At 37.1% G+C, this 19,633-nt stretch overlaps 1 protein-coding gene across 4 annotated transcripts in view; it reads right to left on the minus strand.

The window, feature by feature from the left end:
* The window catches only part of LOC149228836 (DExH-box ATP-dependent RNA helicase DExH3-like), a 374,845-nt gene that overhangs the window by 216,024 nt on the left and 139,188 nt on the right, over positions 1-19,633 (minus strand). The window lies entirely within an intron of this gene.

Below are 19,633 nucleotides of genomic sequence, written 5' to 3' on the forward strand. Positions count from 1 at the left end.
ATACAAGCACTATTTATATCTACCAAGTTTTATGTCTCTAAATTAGTGAAAAGTTCGATTCTTATGACTTCCATTTTGGATTTTACTGAAAGATGCTTTCAGCTAAGCAATTTTTCCAATCCGTCTAAAACTTTTACTGACATTTGAGTAGATACTCTGTGCACCAGGGAAGTTTTAATCACCATGACCATGGATGTGAAATAAGATAAACATGACTGTAATGCATTGGTTCTGTGTAGAAAGCAGAACTCTTCATTAGAGATTAAGATATTCTATATCTCTCATACAGAGGTGTATTGATTAGGCTAATGCCAGAATTATTCCCATGGATTAGTCATGGTGGCCAACAACTTTCCACAACTAGATGAGAGACTCCATAATAATAATAATCTAAATTTAATGTCACGGCCAAGCAAGAAAATAAATTGGTGTATGAGAGACCCACCTCCACACACATGAATGGAGCACAAGCCAAACTCAGAAGATCACCATTTCGATGAATTAAGCATAACCTCTATTAGCTGACACAAGATCAAATTTCAGCCTGAAGTTTACCTTACCAAATGGACTTGATATTAAACCTAAAAAAAGCCCTTTGTAGATGTCTAAAAATCACTCTCTCCTAGAATCCACCTTATAGATCAATTATTTCATGCCATCAATGTTGCTTCTTTTAATTGATGGATTGGAATGAATTTCCATGTAACGTTAACTTATAATTGAATACTAGTAACTAAATATCAATTCTTTTCATTTTCCAAAAGATATTCCCAAAATGATTACCCCACTGCCTGTTGGAAAATGTAACTATGCTTGGTCTTCATAATTATTATTCTTATTGTAAAAGCAAAAAGAAAAAGAAAAATATATTTTTGAAAGCATGGGTTTCATGCAATGTTGCACGAAGCGGGGATGAAACGGGGACGTTTTTTGAAAGCAAGGATGCGGAAGCGTCATTTTCCAATAATCTAGGAAGTGAAGCATCTGGACTCTGCAGAAGCGTCTGCTATATATATATACATATATATATATATTTTGCATTTATACTCAAAACAAACATCCCAAATACCAAATTAGTTGTAGAAGACATGAAAACATGCATATTTTTGCATAAATCAAGATAGATATAGCATCCATTGTACATTAATGATTAATTATTCGAGCATCAACCATTTAGATGCATTAACCATCTAGAATCTAGATTCTTCTCCTCTTGTCTAGCCTTTGCCTCTACCTCGATTGTCTAGGGATATTAGTCAACATTGCCCAATTTTGATCAAACTACCTAATTCAAGACTTAAAATATGGTAGAAAAAGCTTAACATGCTTGATCGATGATTTTGACTTGATTGAAAGGTAATTTTTTGCTAAGGGCGTGACAAAGGAGTTGAACAATTAACACCACCAACACTAGGGTACATATAGGGCTTGGTGCTCTTGATTAAATGATAATCGCATACCTTCATACTTGATATAATCTAATGAAATGCCACAATCCCATTGATCCTGAATTTCTGAAAACTGTTAAGTCTGCTGAATTTTGAATAGGATATGAAATTCTATTTTCTCCATATGAAGTCCAATGAGGCTGGAACCACTCTCAAACATCCTAAGTCATTTCATGGTAATGCTAAAAATTTAAGTAAAAGAATGAAAATGAAAAATAAAGGAGAATGTCACTTTTACTTTAAGAATTTAACATTACCATGAGGGAATATCTGCTATATTTATATTTTTTTATATTTTTTTTGCCTTCATTCCTCACCCTAACCCAAGGTGGACCCACCCCCAATATGCAAACTCACCTAAAATTAAAAAAAAAAAAAAAAACCAATTTTCTAAACTGCGTGGCGCTTTTTCTAGAAACGTGTACGGAACCGTACACTTCGCCCTCCGAAGCGTCATACGAAGCGTGCTTCGGAGGGACGCTTCCGGAATTTCCAGGAAGTGTCCAAAACAGGCGGAACCGCATTTCCGACTTTTGGAGTCGCGCTTCCGGGGACGCTTCCTATACGAATCCGTACGGGGCACGCTTCGTGCATTAGATCCGGGGGGGGACGTTTCCTGCAACATTGGTTTCATGCTCTATTTTTATTATTGTCAATTAGGTCAAGCTTGTTCTTAATGCTCTAGGGTTTATTGAGTCAATATAGTCCTTGTCATATGTATAAGACCCTTATGGGCACATTGTATCAAGAAAGAAACATTTATTTTGATTTTAAAGTGTCATTTATGGACTACCAACACCAAGTCGGCATTCCCAGTGAAGTCGGCCTCAGAGAAGCTCATTTGAACCCTCAAAATGACTATATATTAGAGAAGAACTCGACCTATTGTGGCATCAATTATCAAGTTTGATCTGCACTCGAAAAGGAAGAGAATCAAGAGTGAAAACAAGGAGAGAGAAGAAAAATCCAAGCGAGAAAGAAGAAACCCTAATTCTGACTTAATCAAGCTCACACATGCGAAATTTTCTTGGGATCTGTGCAAATTGCAGGGCCAAAAATTGTAGGCCGAATTGCAAACCTGAAGCAAGAAGCCAAAATCTTTGTCAAGTTACAGAAAGACTCTTTGACTCTCATTGACTTTGATTCTTTAAAGGAAGTCGTTGACTCATCAAAAGGGAAGATTTTGACTCTTCAAAAAGAGAAGACTTTGACTCTTTGAAGGAAGACTTTTTGACTCTTGAAGGAAACATCTTTGAAGGAAGACCTTGACTCTATAAAGAAGAAGACTCCAACTCCTTGAACAAAGATATTAAAGAAGGAACTTTGACTCCTTTGAAGGAAGACATTTTGGAAGGCTAACTTGGTGTTTGTTGGAAGTCCTGGTTTTCTCCTAGAATAGGGGTTTTGCCCTGACTGAGAGCCTACATATGGTGTTCTATTGTTCTTGTGATCTTCATGTTCCTTTTGAGTTGATAGTTGCTTGATGAGGAGAAGATAAAAGAAGACAACATAAATTAAAGTTATCACAAATTATTAGCAAAGTAAGAAAATATTTTCCTACCTTTTGATTTTCTAATATGGTATCAGAGCTAAGGTGAGAAAGAGAAAAGGCAGCTTGAAGATCATTTGTCATAAAGCAAGGAAAAGTATAAGAAGAAGATCTAAGAAGAGAAGAGTCATCAAAGCTCTTGAAAGAAGCATCTTAAAAAATATTTTGTGGACATTGGAAGACATCATTCACACGAAAGTCTTTAAAGAAAAAGAATCTTGGGATCTTTATTGAATCAAGTTCGAAGAAGTATCAAGAACCTTTAAATCAAAAGCAAGCTAGAAGAAAGACTTATGACATTATCAAGTAAACCTATGGCATCATCAATGAAATTTGAGAACAAACTTCAAGGAGCTTCAAATTTTAGAGCCTAGAAGACAAGAATGGATCTTATCCTTGCTAGGCACAAAGTCTTAGACATTGTCCTAGGAAAAGTAAAAGAACCTATAGATGATGTTGGAAAAGAAAAATTCAAGGAGAATGATATTCTAGCCATGAGCTTCAATGTGGGTTCAATCAAGGACAATCTAATTCCCTACATATCCACTCAAGTGTTGAGAAATCTAGGGCATCATGAATTAGGTGATTTCTCTTTATTAGTAACTGCTTGTGAGTATCTTTTGTTTCATTAGATTAGGATATTCTATTTGCTTAAGTTATTAGTGTTCTTCTTCATTAAACATCTACCAATACATGACCATAAATATACAAGAGACATAGAATGTAGGCTATGAGCCAGGGCCAAAACCTCTCACTCTTTGAGAGGAAAACCCACACAAATTCTTCTTATAGAGATTCCAAATGACAAATATCAAGACCAAGACCCTTGACCTAATTTCCACTCCAAGACCAAAACACTAGTTCTCTGTCTTCTACTCTTTTTCTTCTACTTGACTCCTCTTCCTCTTCGACCTTCTGAGATCATCTCCTCAACGAACTGTAGATACACTAGAGCTAAGTTGCATGAAGCGCTGAAATGTTTCGGAGTTTCCCAAACGGGTACATTTAGAAACGTCACCTCCCAAAAATGGAAACGTTATATATGTTTATATATATATATATATATATATATATAAAAATTTATAAATAAGTGAATAACACATTATCTTGCAAGGAAAAAGGGAATATGACCCATATATGACAATTTAGAAGGAAAACCAAGCGTATATTAACTCTCATAGATGATTACATGATGGTCAAGTTTCGGTCGAGTTTCGGAGTTTTAGGTACGAGAACGTCCCGAAACACCGGGTTCGTATAAGTTTCGTGCAACATAGCACTAGAGATGAAACATGTCAATGTAATGTCACTAAAATGTGACTACTGTAGCAGCACCGAGATATTGTGATAAATCTCAGAGCTATAGCCTCTTCACTAAATGAAACTTCGTTGTCCCTTCATCACTCTTCGCTATCCCTTTATCACTTCTCGTTGTCCCATCCGAATTGTTCTCCTTTTCTGTGATTCGAATCTCAGAGGGATACGAATTCCCTTGACTATGAGACAACACCGAATTGTAGTCTCCTTTCCTTTTCGAATGGTGTCATTGTAGTCTCCACAAAGATATCTGAACTAGGCCATACAAATTCAGAGATGTATCTGAATGTTACTTTGCCATTGTCCATCCGAAATCACAAAGACATCCAAACTGTCTTCTCTATGGAGATCTGAACTGTGTATTGTGACTACCCATCCGAATTAAAAGTGGGATATGAATTCCTGAACTATAGAAATGCGAAGTGCTTTCACGCCTATATATAGTTGTTTGCCTATCAATATTAGTCGACATAACATTTTGAATAGGTGTGTCTCCATATAAGGTGAGCCAACATGAGTTTCTTCTACATCTTAAGGCCGACATGAAGAGGAGGACTAGTGCTTGTCATTGGAGGGCTTCTAGACACCTTTATAGACTCATATACATTTGTCATATCCCCAAGAAGGGTTCTTCATATATGACATTGACCCTTTGACTTGAATGACAAATCCTAAGGCTCTCATTGGGAGCCATCTAAATAAAATCTCTTGCTCATGAAACCCATGAAGCAAGCATTACAAAATCATTTTATTTTTCTTCTTTTCATCATTTACAAAAATCACAATTACATGTCATTATGAAGACCGAACCTAGTTACACTTTTCAACACTCCCTCTTAACTAGGGAGGTATTCATAATGGTACTTGGTCATTCTCAATCTAAAAAATTTCTCATAAGCAGAATCGGATTGGTAACCCATTTGTCTAGCATCATATTTAACGAGCATTGTCAGATACCAAGGCCTTGACTAACAGATCTATCTACATGATTAGAGCACAATGTTGGCGAGACCAATGATTTATAGACACCATAACCATTGTCTCTCAAGGTATATACTCCACCCGGGTGTTCATAGAGTATGACCTACTTTGGACTATTCTTATCTTGGATAGCCAATCCTCAAAGAATATTGGTTCTCTACGACTACTCTTATCTTGGATGCCCTATCTCATCCTCAAAGAGCATCGGATGCCAAATGTTTACCCAATCCTCCATTATGTCTTCCCAGGTGAAGACCAGAATGATGTGTCTATCTCTCCCTCTCAATTGGGAGGACATATCAATTCCAATAACAGGATGTACTCATTCCTACAGAAGGAATGTACCTAAGCTCCCTCTTGGATTAGGAAATTCCAAGTTTCTTCCAGGTAAGAAACTTGTTTTCAGGCTCCCTCTTAATTAGGGACCTACAGCAGCTCCTTAACCAACTGCTTAAAGAGCTCCTTCCTTCGATGTCATGAAGTTCTTTGTCAAGGAGTCTTCATCAGAAAGTGATCCATTAATCTTCATCTAGCCTTGCTTCATGTCATGTTGCCTTCTTCATGCCATATTTTCTGGAAGGATCTTACATCCTTCTATATGGTCCTCTTGGACGACATCCACAGTTCTTCCCTTGGAAGACCTACATAAACCCATCCTGATATTTGTTCAAAAACAAGAAATGAACATTTAAATCAAAATTACCTTTGTGATGGTCTTTCATCATGACATCTTCCAGTGTGCATCAGCATCCTGCATACATGTTGACATATCTCCCAAAGATATCCATTGTCAAGGGTCTCCATCTTTTCCAGACTTCCATCAAAGTCTTCATATCTTTCCAGGAGATTTCCTAGTCAAATCTTCTTGGTCTTCTGGATGTTGATTGCCTTTACCATGGTTGCATATCTCACGATCTCTTCCTTCCTTTCTTCACACATTTCATTTCATTCCCAGGAGCTTCCAATCAGAGTTCCTCAATTGTAGTCAACCACCTCATACTTCATATGAGGACATATTATGTTGATTTCATCTAGTGTGACTCATGCCTTCCAGAATCCTTTCATAGGAGGATATTCCTTTCCTTTGATCATGCTTCTCAAGATAGAGCAGTGATCCATGTTACCTGCAACCATATAACATGATTTTATAATATCGAATACAAGCATACATACCTCATTTACCTTTAGGTCATCTTTGCTTCTTTCAGCAGCTTTCTTGATTGAAAAGATCTTCAACCCCTTGATCTACTTCATCTCTTATGTCATCATACCATCATCCCATGAATCCCACAAGTTGGAGTTCTTGATGAAACACTAGATTCCTCTCTAGATCAGTGAACCCTCCGACGATGATTCCATCAGAGAATCTTGAGGATATTTCATATCCCTATCCAGCAGATGTTTCCTTTTGACTTGATGTATGATGAGACTTGTCTTAGATGACTTCTTCCTTTCCTTAAGTTTCCAATGAGGTTCCCAAGAGCTATATCCTTCATATTTGACTGCCATAGATTTTGTTCCAGTTGTCCTTCATGTTTCCTTATGGTGATGTCACAAGCTCTTGCTTCTAATGCTTTTCCTCTTACAACTTCCTCCACTTCTTCGGTGAAATGGACTTCTTCTCTATCTTCCTTGTTATTGCCCTTTTTGAACTTAGGACAATCTTTCCTGTAATGCTCATAGCATCGAGTCTTAGCTATGATCTTCTCTCCTTTCGACAAATGTTTAATACTTTTTGCCCTCAACCAATCTTCTTCTATCTTGCATAGAAACCACAAGTTGTTGAATGGGATAGCCTTATTTTCCTCATAGACATTTGTTACCTTGTCCATCAAGTAGTGCATGTAGAACAATGAGGATTATCTCTCCCACATCTTGCAATTGAGATCTTATGAAGATAACCCTTTATCTTTTGATACCTTCAATTTGTGTAGATCAGATCTAAGAGATGTGACCACCTTTATCGCATCTTCAGAGAATAGTTCTACCAGTTTATCATATATCTCTTTGATGTCTCCAATCCTGCTATATAGGGATGAGGGGACCTTTGACTGATTTCATAAGAATCCCTTGAGCCCTTTGATCCCTTTCCATGTATTCAGATAATGCTTGACCTTTGAATGGTGTGGAGACTTTTCCATTGAAATGACTTCACTTTCTTCGAGGACTATGTTTATCCTCCTTTCCATGCAAGGAAGTTCGATGACCCAACTAGCTTATGACCCAACCATCTTATGATCTCCTTACAAAACGAAGTCATTTTACTAGATTAGATTATAGAATAAAAGATACTTACTTGACAAGTGAAGATGAAATCTTCAACTTGATCCCTTTGATGGTGGTTGACGAAGATGTATTAGTGCCCTTTTGGATGATCTTCTTTCAAATGAAATCCCTTCTTCAATAAAAGGAGATTGTTCCTTTTATGATGACAACGCCTTTGATCTAGCTCCCTTTGATGATGATGATTGATGAGGATGTCTTGATGCTTCCTTGGATGATCTTCTTTAAGGATAGGGAGGTCCTTGCTTCAATTGGAGGGAACTTGCCTTATAGCCTTCTTTGTCTTCAAGATACTTCGACTTCTCGGTTGTGAATGAGTGCAGATCAGAAATGCTTCTAGGGTTTCGACTTTCTCCAAGATGATGTGATCTTCGTCCTTAAAGTGCTTCTCTTGGATGTCTATATTTTGGGCTACCTTGCTTTGTAGATCTCTTCAACTTGATGAGGGTCTTTGTGGTCTTTTGATGATTACTATATGATCCAATAGTTATGCTGGTGTAGATTTCTAGTTGCCTTGATTTGCAGGATCTATTCACCTTGAGTAGAAATAAGACTTTGGCCTTGACTATTTAATGATCCCAAGACTTCCTTTCAAGTAGACTTTCTTCTTTGATCTAGGGTTTGATTCTTCAATGTAGATCTTTGAAATTCAATGTAGATCTTTGAACTTTCGCTTTGATATCCTTCAACTCGCTTTGATGCCTTTCTCGAGATTCGATCATTGAGTGTCCCTTAATAAGATGCCCTTTCTTGACTTTGACATCTTAGCTCTGATATCATGTTGAGAAATCTAGGGCATCATGAATTAGGTGACTTCTCTTCATTAGTAACTGCTTATGAGTATCTTTTATTTCATTAGATTAGGATCTTCTATTTGCTTAAGTTATTAGTGTTATTCTTCATCAAGCAACTGCCAATACATGAACATAAATAGACAAGATACAGAATGTAGGCTATGAGCCAGGCCCAAAACCTCTCACTCTTTGAGAGGAAAACACGCACAAATTCTTCTTATAGAGATTCCAATTGACAAATACCAAGACCAAGACCATTGACCTAGTTGCCACTCCAAGACCAAGACACTAGTTCTCTGCCTTCTGCTCTTTTTCTTCTTCTTGACTCCTCTTCCTCTTCGACCTTTTGAGATCATATCCTCAACGAACTGTAGATACACTAGAGATGAAACATGTCACTGTAATGTCACCAAAATGTGACTACTGTAGCAACACCGAGATACTGTGATAGATCTCATAATTGTAGCCTCTTCACTAGATGAAACTTCATTGTCCCTTCATCACTCTTCGCTACCCCTTTATCACTTCCCGCCATCTCATCTGAACTGTTCTCCTTTTCTGTGATCCGAATCTCAGAGGGATCTGAATTCCCTTGACTGTCAAACAACACCGAATTGCAGTCTCCTTTCCTTTTTGAATTGTGTCACTGTAGTCTCCACAAAGATATCCGAACTAGGCCATACGAATTCCGAGATGTATCCAAACTTTATTCTGCAACTGTCCATCCGAAATCACAAAGACATCCGAACTGTCTTCTCTGTGGAGATCTGAACTGTGTACTGTGACTACCCATCTGAATTCAAAGTGAGATTCGAATTCCTTAACTATAGAAATATATATTTATTCGAATTCACGCCTATATATATTTATTTGCCTATCAATATAAGCCGCATAACACTCCGAATAGGTGTCTCTCCATATAAGGTGAGCCGACACGAGTTTCTTCTACATCTTAAGGCCGACATGAAGAGGAGGACTAGTGCTTCTCGTTGGAGGGCTTGTAGACAAATTTATAGACTCATATACATTTGTCATATCCCCAAGAAAGGTTCTTCATACATGACATTGACCCTTTGACTTTAATGACAAATCCTAAGGCTCTCAATCGGAGCCATCTAAATAAAATCTCTTGCTCATGAAACCCATGAATCAAGCATTACAAAATATTTTTATTTTTCTTCTTTTCATCATTTACAAAAATCACAATTACATGTCATTATGAAGACCGAACCTAGTTACACTTTTCAACATCAAGATACTTCAAAGAAAATGTATGAAGCTCTCTCTAAACTATTCACAATCAAAAATATCGGCCAAGTTGCAAGCCTAAATAATGAGCTTCGAACTATCAAGATGACAAAGGAGGTTACTATATCTTCATATTTTATGAAATTCTCTCATATAAGAGATGAACTCCAAGCAATTGATGAAATTATCCCTGATAAGGAACTTGTAATATCAACCATTTTAGGTTTGCCCAAATCATGGAATGCCTTTGCATTTGTCATATCCCCAAGAAAGGTTCTTCATACATGACATTGACCCTTTGACTTTAATGACAAATCCTAAGGCTCTCAATGGGAGCCATCTAAATAAAATCTCTTGCTCATGAAACCCATGAAGCAAGCATTATAAAATATTTTTATTTTTCTTCTTTTCATCATTTACAAAAATCACAATTACATGTCATTATGAAGACCGAACCTAGTTACACTTTTCAACATCAAGATACTTCAAAGAAAATGTATGAAGCTCTCTCTAAACTATTCACAATCAAAAATATTGGCCAAGTTGCAAGCCTAAAGAATGAGCTTCGAACTATCAAGATGACAAAGGAGGATACTATATCTTCATATTTTATGAAAATCTCTCATATAAGAGATGAACTCCAAGCAATTGATGAAATTATCCCTGATAAGGAACTTGTAATATCAACCATTTTAGGTTTGCCCAAATCATGGAATGCCTTTGCAGTTGGCATCAATAGTTGGAAAGAAACTCCATCATTTGAAGAACTATGGTCTGCATGTACTCAAGAAGAAGCTCGACTTGCTCTAATAGGAGGAAATCAAGAAGGAGAAAATGATATCTCAAATGCCTATTCAGCCCATTTCAAAAAGAAAGGAGGAAATAAGAAATCCGACAAAGGTTCAAAGAGGAATCATCACAAGAAGGTTGATCTATCAAAAATTCAATGTTTTCAATGTCATAAATTTGGGCACTACAGAAACCAATGTCCCGAAAAATCAAATGATAACAAGAAAAGAAAAAGAGACCAAGCTAATGTTGTTGATACTGAAGAACCATCAAAGAAAGCCAAAGGAGAAGAGTCTGAAGTCAAAGACTTGTACTATTAAAGTCTTGAGGACTACTAGTATTTTGTATCCTTTAATTATAGGTCTTTAGTTTTTGTGGAAAACACCTTTATAGATCATTATTGTTTTTACTTGTAGCTTTAGTTTATAAGCTTTGATTTGTAAATCTAGTAATAAGAGAGTGTGTCCAAAATTCCTAGACATGTTCTAGGATAAGATATATCTCAAAGATGTCATAATATAAGTATTCTCTATATTTCTTCTTTCATATCATTATTTTTAATTTCTTCAAGTTTATCTAGCCTTATTTCTCCTCAATTATAACCCTCTTTGTATGTTTTTTTTTTAAGAGATTGCAAGTAAATGAAGTCAAAAGATTATGGCTAGATTCAGAGGGAGTAGTCCAACTCTCAAGATAACAATAAGATTAGAACTTATGGAAGCATTGATAAGAAGTATCTTTTGTTGAAAGAAATCATCTGGTAAGGCATCTGGATCACTATATACAGCAATATTATGGCATCATAAGGATCACAAGGATCCTCTACTAGAATGGAATTGCAACTTGAAGGAAGTCTCAGAAAAACAATCCAAAAGGAAGGAGAAGACTACTTAAGGTATGTTTTCTATATTATGATTATTTGAAAATATTTATAATATGAGGTTTTTGAAGCTATTTTATAGAACTTGAGTTTAGGGTTTGCTGACATTTAGGGTTTTTCAAACCCTAGATAGAAGTAAAGCCTAGAAAAACAAAAACCCTAACTTTAGTACATTGTTCCTATATGAATCCCTAATTCTTGGGATATGAAAACTAGGGCTTGCTAGAAACCCTTATAGAGCTTTTGAGTAGGGTTCTAGGGTTTGGAATAAACCCTATAGATGGGATGAAGATGGATCTTAGTAGTCTATATCAAAACCCTAGGACCAAAATATTTTCGCTATAAGCAGAAACACTAGACTAACTTATTTGACATCATGTTCTTGTATTTGTATATTGTGCTTGGTTGTACTTGTTGATGAGAATTGCAAGTACATGAAGATGGTCTTCAAAATTATGAAAACTAGATGAGAAAATGTAAGAAAAAAAATCAAATCTCGTGCTTGATGATGACCTCATGATAATGATGAGCATGATGGAAAGAGGGAGATGCAGAAACTCTGATAATATTGAATTGAGCATATTAATGATTAAAGAATGAAGTTGAATATTTTGCTACTTTTATTTGATTTATTTGAAGGACCGATGGATCTCAATGTTAGAGGACCTTGTGTTTCATGCTAAGAACTAAGCATATTAAGGTCCGTATATGATGTGAACGTGAAGCTACAAGATATTCCAATAGGTGGGCAGGTACCTGACATTTTGACTAAATCTGTATATTTGAAAAGCATGCATAAATTAATTGATATATCCTATTTTAAAGGAAGTAATGAGTTGTTGTACCTTAGGCTAGTCAACCTGTATAATGGTACTAAGGGTTGGTGTCTTAGCATGTAGCCTAGATGACACTTGGTGTCTTGGCAGGTAGCCTAGATGACACCTGGATCCTTGTTAAAATGGTGTCTTGGCAGGTGGCCTAGATGACACTTGCATCCTTGTTTAGTTGGTATCTTGGCAAGTAGCCTGGATGATACCTAGAACCTTGTTAGGAATGGTGTCTTGGCAGGTAGCCTAGATGACACTTGGATCCTTGATAAGTTAGTGTCTTGGCAGGTAGCCTATATGTGAAAATTTATGAATCTAACAACTAGAAATCTTACTGCAGTAAACTGATTTGCATTACCTACTTGTGTTCTTCATTTAACAAGTTATTTTCATAAATATTCGGAAAATATTAATGTAAATACAACGCAGCCTACACCAATATACAAATCAAGAACTGAAAAATAAATGAGACAAACACACAAAGGACACACTTATTTTTGGACTAAAAGTCCAAGGAAAAAACCCAATGTGGGAAAACCAGTGCAGCAACTCTAAGGGTTTTCTATTGTTAAGCATAAGTTATGAATACAAATGATGGTTGCCCTCCCGGCAAACCAGTGACAAAGAAATACAATGGCGGAGAACCTGAGTGAGTCTTACCTCACTTCGCCCGGCAAAATCCAGTTGGTCCGGCAACAAAACTGCGTTGCCCCTTAGCATGGCAGAGGGTGATTTTTGGAATCACCCTCTCACCCCCAGCACGACAAATGGTGATTTTGGGAATCACCCTCTAGCCTCGGCACAGCAGAGGGTGAGTCTAGACCCCAACACGGTGGAGGTTGATTTTGGGAATCACCCACGATGCCCTCAAGGCACCAACACAGCAGAGGGTGATTCTGGGAATCACCCTCTAGCCCCGACACAACCGAGAATCACCCTCTGGCCCCGGCACGGCGGAGGGTGATTCCCGAAATCACCCTTGGCCCCCAGCAGAGTGGAGGGTGATTTTCAGAATCACCCTCTTGCGCCAGCACGGTGGAGGTTGATTCCGAGAATCGTCCTGCCACCCCTGCCCAACTGCCAAGGGGTTGCAGGCCGGGGCAGGCGCCCTAACCCGCGAACCCTTGGCCGTTGGGTGGGGTGGCAAGTAGATTATGGTAATCAGCCTTCCACCCCTGCCCAGTCACCAAGGGGCCGCAGGCCAAGGCCCCCGCCCTCGCCCGCAACGCTTTGGCCGCTGGTGCCAAGGGGTCGCGTGCCAGGGCCAAGGCGCCCACCTTGGCCCACGTTTGGGCAAGAGTGGCAGGCTGATTATATATATTTTATTTTTTATTTTATTTCTTTACAATTTTTTGGTCTTTTTTAATATTTTATTTTTTCTTATTTTTTATGTTTGAATTTTCATCGTTTTATGGGTTATTTTTTGTTGTTTTTTTATTGTTTATGTTTATTTTTTAATTTTTTGGTTTTTCCTTTGTTTATTTATTTTGATTTTTTTGGTCATTTTTATTTTATTTTTTTCTTTCTTCGATGTTTTAATTTTATTTCATTTTATTTTTTACTTATTATTATTATTTTTAGGTTATGATTTTATTTTATTTTTTTTATTTGTTTTGTTTTGTTTTTTAATTTTATTGATTTATTTATCTATTTTTTGCAGTAGGGGTTGTGTCAAAGTTCAACTAGCAACCTAACCCCAATATATGTGTCAATTTGATGGTTGATTTTTCAGTTTTCATTAAAATGAATCAAGTTCGCCTCCACTATGTGTTAATTAGATGGCTGATTTTTAAGTTTCAATTGCAATGGATCAAGCACGCCCCGATTATGTGTCAATTTGATGGTTGATTTTAGGTTTTCATGGCAATGTGCCAAGTTGTTTTAGGCTAAGATTTTTTTTTTGTCATTTTTATTTTTCTTTTTTCTTTTTTCGATGTTTTAATTTTATGTTATTTTATTTTTTACTTATTATTATTATTTTTAGGTTATTATTTAATTTTATTTTTTTAATTTGTTTTGTTTTGTTTTTTTATTTTATTGATTTATTTATTTATTTATTTATTTATTTATTGTGGTAGGGGTCGTGTCAATGTTCAACTAGCAACCTAAACCCAATATATGTGTCAATTTGATTGTTGATTTTTCAGTTTTCATTAAAATGAATCAAGTTCGCCTCCACTATGTGTTGATTAGATGGCTGATTTTTAAGTTTCAATTGCAATGGATCAAGCATGCCCCCATTATGTGTCAATTTGATGGTTGATTTTAATTTTTCATTGCAACGTGCCAAGTTGTTTTAGGCTAAGATTTCAAAACTATATTTTTAGCATTTGGTATAATGACTTTTTGATTTAGGTATTTATTTTTAAGGTTTAATTTAGTCATGATATTTGATCTCGAAATATGTTGAAAATCTAAGGTTTGTTATAGTCATGATATTTGTTTTTAATTCCATGGCTTAAAAATGTTGAATTTTAAAGTTTTTTGGAATCTTGATATTTTTTCTTTAACGTCATGGTTGAAAAATGCCAAAATTTATAACGTTTTTCAGAGTCAAAACGCCATGGTTGAAAATTGTTGGAAATTTTAGGTTTTTTGGAGTCGTGATATTTTATCTTCAACGTATTGTTGAAAACTATTGGAATTTTAATGATTTTTGGAGTCATGGTATTTTATTTTTAATGTCATTGATAAAAAATGTTGGAATTTTAGCAATCAAAAAAAAAAACGTTGATGACAACATCAACACCTTTTGATTTTAAGGTGTTCTTTGAGCAAAAAAAATTGGTTTTTACTATCATTAAAAAAAAAACGTTGAAAATTTATGTTTTTGCACTATTTTTTCATGTTTTTTGGGGGTTGTTCTCGTTTTGAGGTTACAGTTCTCGTTTGATCGGTTACTTTGTTCATAACATTCATTGATGACTTCTCCCGTAAGACATGCATATATCTCTTTAAGACAAAAGATGAGGTATTCGACAAGTTTCAGGAATTCAAAGCTAAAGTGGAAAACTTGACAAGTAAGAGGATCAAGATACTGAGATCTAACAATGGAGGAGAATACACATCAAAAGAGCTCGTTGCTTTGTGCAAGCAGGCGGGGATTAAGTGGGAGTTGATTATCCCTTATAATCCACAACAAAATGGTGTAGCTGAACAAAACAACAAGTACATTGAAGAATTTTTCAAGGCCATGATGCATGATTTGGACTTGTTGTTCATCTTATGAGGCGAAGCATCACGAATAGCTCCGTACATTCAAAATTGAAGTCCTCATAGAGCTTTGGAAGGAATGACTCCTGAAGAAGCCTTCTCTAAAAGGAAGCCAGAGGTTGGACATATGAGAATCTTTGGTTGTCCTATACATATTCATGTTCCTAAAGATAGGAGGAACAAGTTGGAACCCTCAAGAAATAAAGGCATATTTGTTGGATACAGTGAATCTTCAAAAGCCTACAAAATAGAAATTCCAGAGAAACAACAAATTGAGGTTAGCCGAGATGTCACTTTCGATGAGAAAGTGGCATATTGGAGGTCTAAGGTAGTCTCCATAATTTCCTCGGATGAAATAAAGCAAGACGCCTCAAGGGAGGAGCATTCAAGTTCTACAGAATGTATCGGAAGTCCATAAGAGCCTCAAGATCTAGCAGAACCAATCACAGTTCCAAAGATCAAGAAGAGACCGGCATGGCTTAGATCCACATTAGAAGAGGCCGAAGGACATGCAGCTCCTGATGGCACATCTAGAGAAGTGAAGAAACCTAAAAAGTTCTCCATCTATGTAGTGCTTTGTTAATTTTTAGGGCTTGATTGTTCCTTGTTGTAGATAATTGCATTTTCAAATCTTTGCTTCGTTTACACATTACATTCACCCCATTATAACATATCATCATTATCAATTATGTGGAGAGAACAATAACATCAATAATGCAGCGGAATAATAAAGAAGAATAGAAGAAAAGCATATACAACAGGGAAACCAGGATTTAGGTTCGAGACCAAGGCAAAACCCCACAAGGTGGAAAACCCAACTAGATTCTTCTTATATTAGATATTCATCAAATGTTCAGCTGAGATACAAAGTACAAGGTAATTCATCAATTACATCAAGCCTCCTAGGGCCAACCAGGTTAGTTCACAACTTCATTTGTGAACTGAATGGAACACATCCAAGAGAGTCATAAAACGGTCATATACGATATCACGTCTGTTACACAGCAATTTGTCACTGTCATCCAGTCAGTATCCCTACTGTGTCATGAAATCACATTCATCATACTCATGCTCTCTGAATTGGCCAAATAACCCACTTTGCCAAAGTTTTTGCTATCAGCGCGACTTTTGTCCAAATAACCGCGCTGATGGGCGCTCCATAACAGACCAAATGCGCTGCCAGCGCGGAAGTACACCTGTTTTCCGCGCTGATCGAATTTCATGAGCCAGCGCACCTTGCCTTTGTATTGAGTCGCGCTGACATAGCCTTCTCAGTTATTAGGATGCGACGTCAGCGCGCCAGTCCCGCTATAATCCGCGCTGATCCTGTTTGGGCGAATTTGTTCTAACAGCCAACCTTCCAGATGACTCCAGACCTGGTTGTTGGCCTTGTGAGTGTCGCCCTCCCTTCTATGGCATGTCTGTTCGTCATATGGGCCACCTTTCTTGGAGATAAGCTTATCCTTCCACCCTCCATGGAGACTCCTTCTCCTATATATTCCTCCACCATTACCATCAGCAGCTGGTTTTTGGGAATAGTTTTTGACATCAAGGAATTCATAGTGTTTTTGTGTGCTGCTGCTAGTAGGTAGTTGGTGTGATAAAGTGTGGATTGCTAGAGAGCTAGAGAAAGGTTGTGAAGTCTTAGAGTTTTGTGTGAGAGAGAGTTGCTTGACTTGGGAGATCTACCTCTTGGGTGAATGCTTATGAGATTTGCTGGCTGGACCCTCTTGAGAAGGACTCAGCGTCAGAACAATGGTTGTATCTTTCTCTGATTATTGATTAATAATAGATGACTACTGTTATGGTTCCATTCTCATTTGTCTATGCAATGGTTAATGTGAATTACATCCTTTCTGACTGATGTATGATTGCTTTTATTAGATTTCACGCTTGTGTTTGCATTTCTCTTTGTATGTGCAGGTGTCCGCCCACAAGGATAGTGGAGGATTGTGACCGGCCAGAGCAAAGGAGCGAGTGTGGCATCTCTTCATCAAACAAGAGCATTGGAATCCAAGTAGGTGTTCTTTGCCTACCTTTTAATTGCAATTAGGAACTTGCATAGTAGCATTGACTGATTGTTGCTAGACCCACTCTGGGCTAGTAGGGATCGCCTCTATCCGTAGAGGGGATTTGCCTCTACAACAACGTCTGCCATAAAGACATTGTCACATATGTCATCCATACAGTCATCAAGAGTATGTTACCATCTTGGTCACTGCCATGTCAATCATCAAAACATTGTACTATCATGTCAATCATCAGAACATTGTCATGTCAATCATCAGGGTTATTGCCATGCCGCTGTAACATACCATTACCAGATTATTGTCATGTCATTTGACATATCAAGTCATGCTTCTCAGTGGTATCAAGGTATATTGTTATGTAACTATGAAACTTCAACATCGATATGATCATAGTCATACATGGACTAGGTCACTACCATATGGAACAATGTCATGCATTTCATAATATGCTTCATGCTGCCATACAACATCATTGAAGAGAGACTGTTATATTATCCTATCTCTGCAGGAGTCTTGTAGATCATATATAGATCAGTTTAAGTTACTGTCACGAAGATCGAGAGTCTTGTAAACATTCAAAGTCACTTGGCCATGAAGATTTCCATATAAGCAACACTGTCAGCATATTTATATATACAACTCAAAAAATTCTTACTAATGTGAGCTACAAGAACGAACCACAGTAGAAGAGTATACGAACTACAGGGATTAGATTTGTAAACCATAGAGTCATTGTGCATGCCCCTGGGGTTATGCGAGCCACGAGGTTATAGAGCGAGAGCCATGTGATGCCTTTGATATACCTCAGAGTATAGTATTGCAATGGCACTATAAATATGCCACAGAGACTAATATAGCCATGCCATGAGCCACAAATAATCAGATTGAGCCTCAGAGAAATGATTCAATTCCACAGACGATTAAATTGAGCCATCGTAACTGGGATCAAGCCACAACGAGCTTGCATACCATTGTAAATGAGAGAACCACACAATGGTGAATGTAATACGAGCCACCGAGATGATTTATATATGGTGTAACGAACCAAAGGAGTGAGTCACACAAGGATGCGAGTCTCAGATCGTGTCACGGAGATTCATGAACCATATAAACCAATGCAATTCCAATTTCCACATAAAGATATGTGTCATAGAAACATATGCGAGATGTTGATCCACTGTGATAGCGAGCCGCAGTGATACTGTAATTTGTGAGCCAAAGTGAATATAACATGTGCATCAGAGTAATATATCGAGTCACAGTATAACGAGTGAACCATGTCATCGAGCCATGAAGGAAAAACGAACCAGCATGACAATAAAACAATTCATAGAAATAATGCGATCCATATGGTCAAATAGCAAGCTTCTGAAATAATATGATGTCACGTGGAGGACTTTTATTTAATAGATCTCACAAGAGCCATAAGGAGAGAAGAATTTATCTTCCTTTTATAACCTTCTTTAAGTTTAAATGGTAGTCAAAGGAGGTAAGCCTATTTTTAGAATTTAGAAGGAAATACTCTAATTTGAATTTAACATTTTTATTTAATAATTATAAACCTAAATTTTGTATAATAATATTTCTTTATCTAATTTGAATTTTCTCTTTTCAAGCATATGGGCTCCTCTTGGGGTCTTAGGGTTTATATGGGAAAATTCGTCCCATAGCTACCAAATTTTCAACACTGCCTCTCAACTAGGGAGGAATTTCCATCTGAAAAAAATATCTCAGTTGCATCATGTCTCATCTCGACTAGTCTCATTTCATCTCGTCACATAGAAGAAGAAGAATCGATAATCAACAGTAGGAGAGATCAATCAAACCTTACAGATTCTCTAGGTCAAGTTTCATGACCTTCATTCATCTACATCAACAAGTCATCCATCTTATCACATCTCATCTTAATTTGTCTCTCATTTGATCATTAGTTGAACAATGATGTCTCTATCTAAAGAAGAAGAAGCATCATGCGGGAGCTTCGGCTTCCACCCTATATCCACGAAAAATAGCGGAGATTAATCTTCCACCCTATATCCAATTGAAAATAGGTAGGATACGACTTACCATGAAGGGTAAGGATCACAAGTATCCTATTGTCCGCTGATCTTCCCATCCAAGTGGTAGAACACTTGCATCCCATCACTTCAGCAGGATACCACTTATCATCAATGGTAAGGATCACAGCTATCTCAAGTCTCCTCACCCATTGGCAGATGAGTGGCAATCCCAACAAGCCCAGCTTGTGTGTAGGATGCATACTAGGGTATACTT

The sequence above is a fragment of the Pinus tabuliformis genome, chromosome J, assembly GCF_031772625.1.
Source record: "Pinus tabuliformis cultivar Carrire ecotype Pingquan chromosome J, CPIR1, whole genome shotgun sequence".
In the NCBI taxonomy this organism is placed as follows: Eukaryota; Viridiplantae; Streptophyta; class Pinopsida; order Pinales; family Pinaceae; genus Pinus; species Pinus tabuliformis.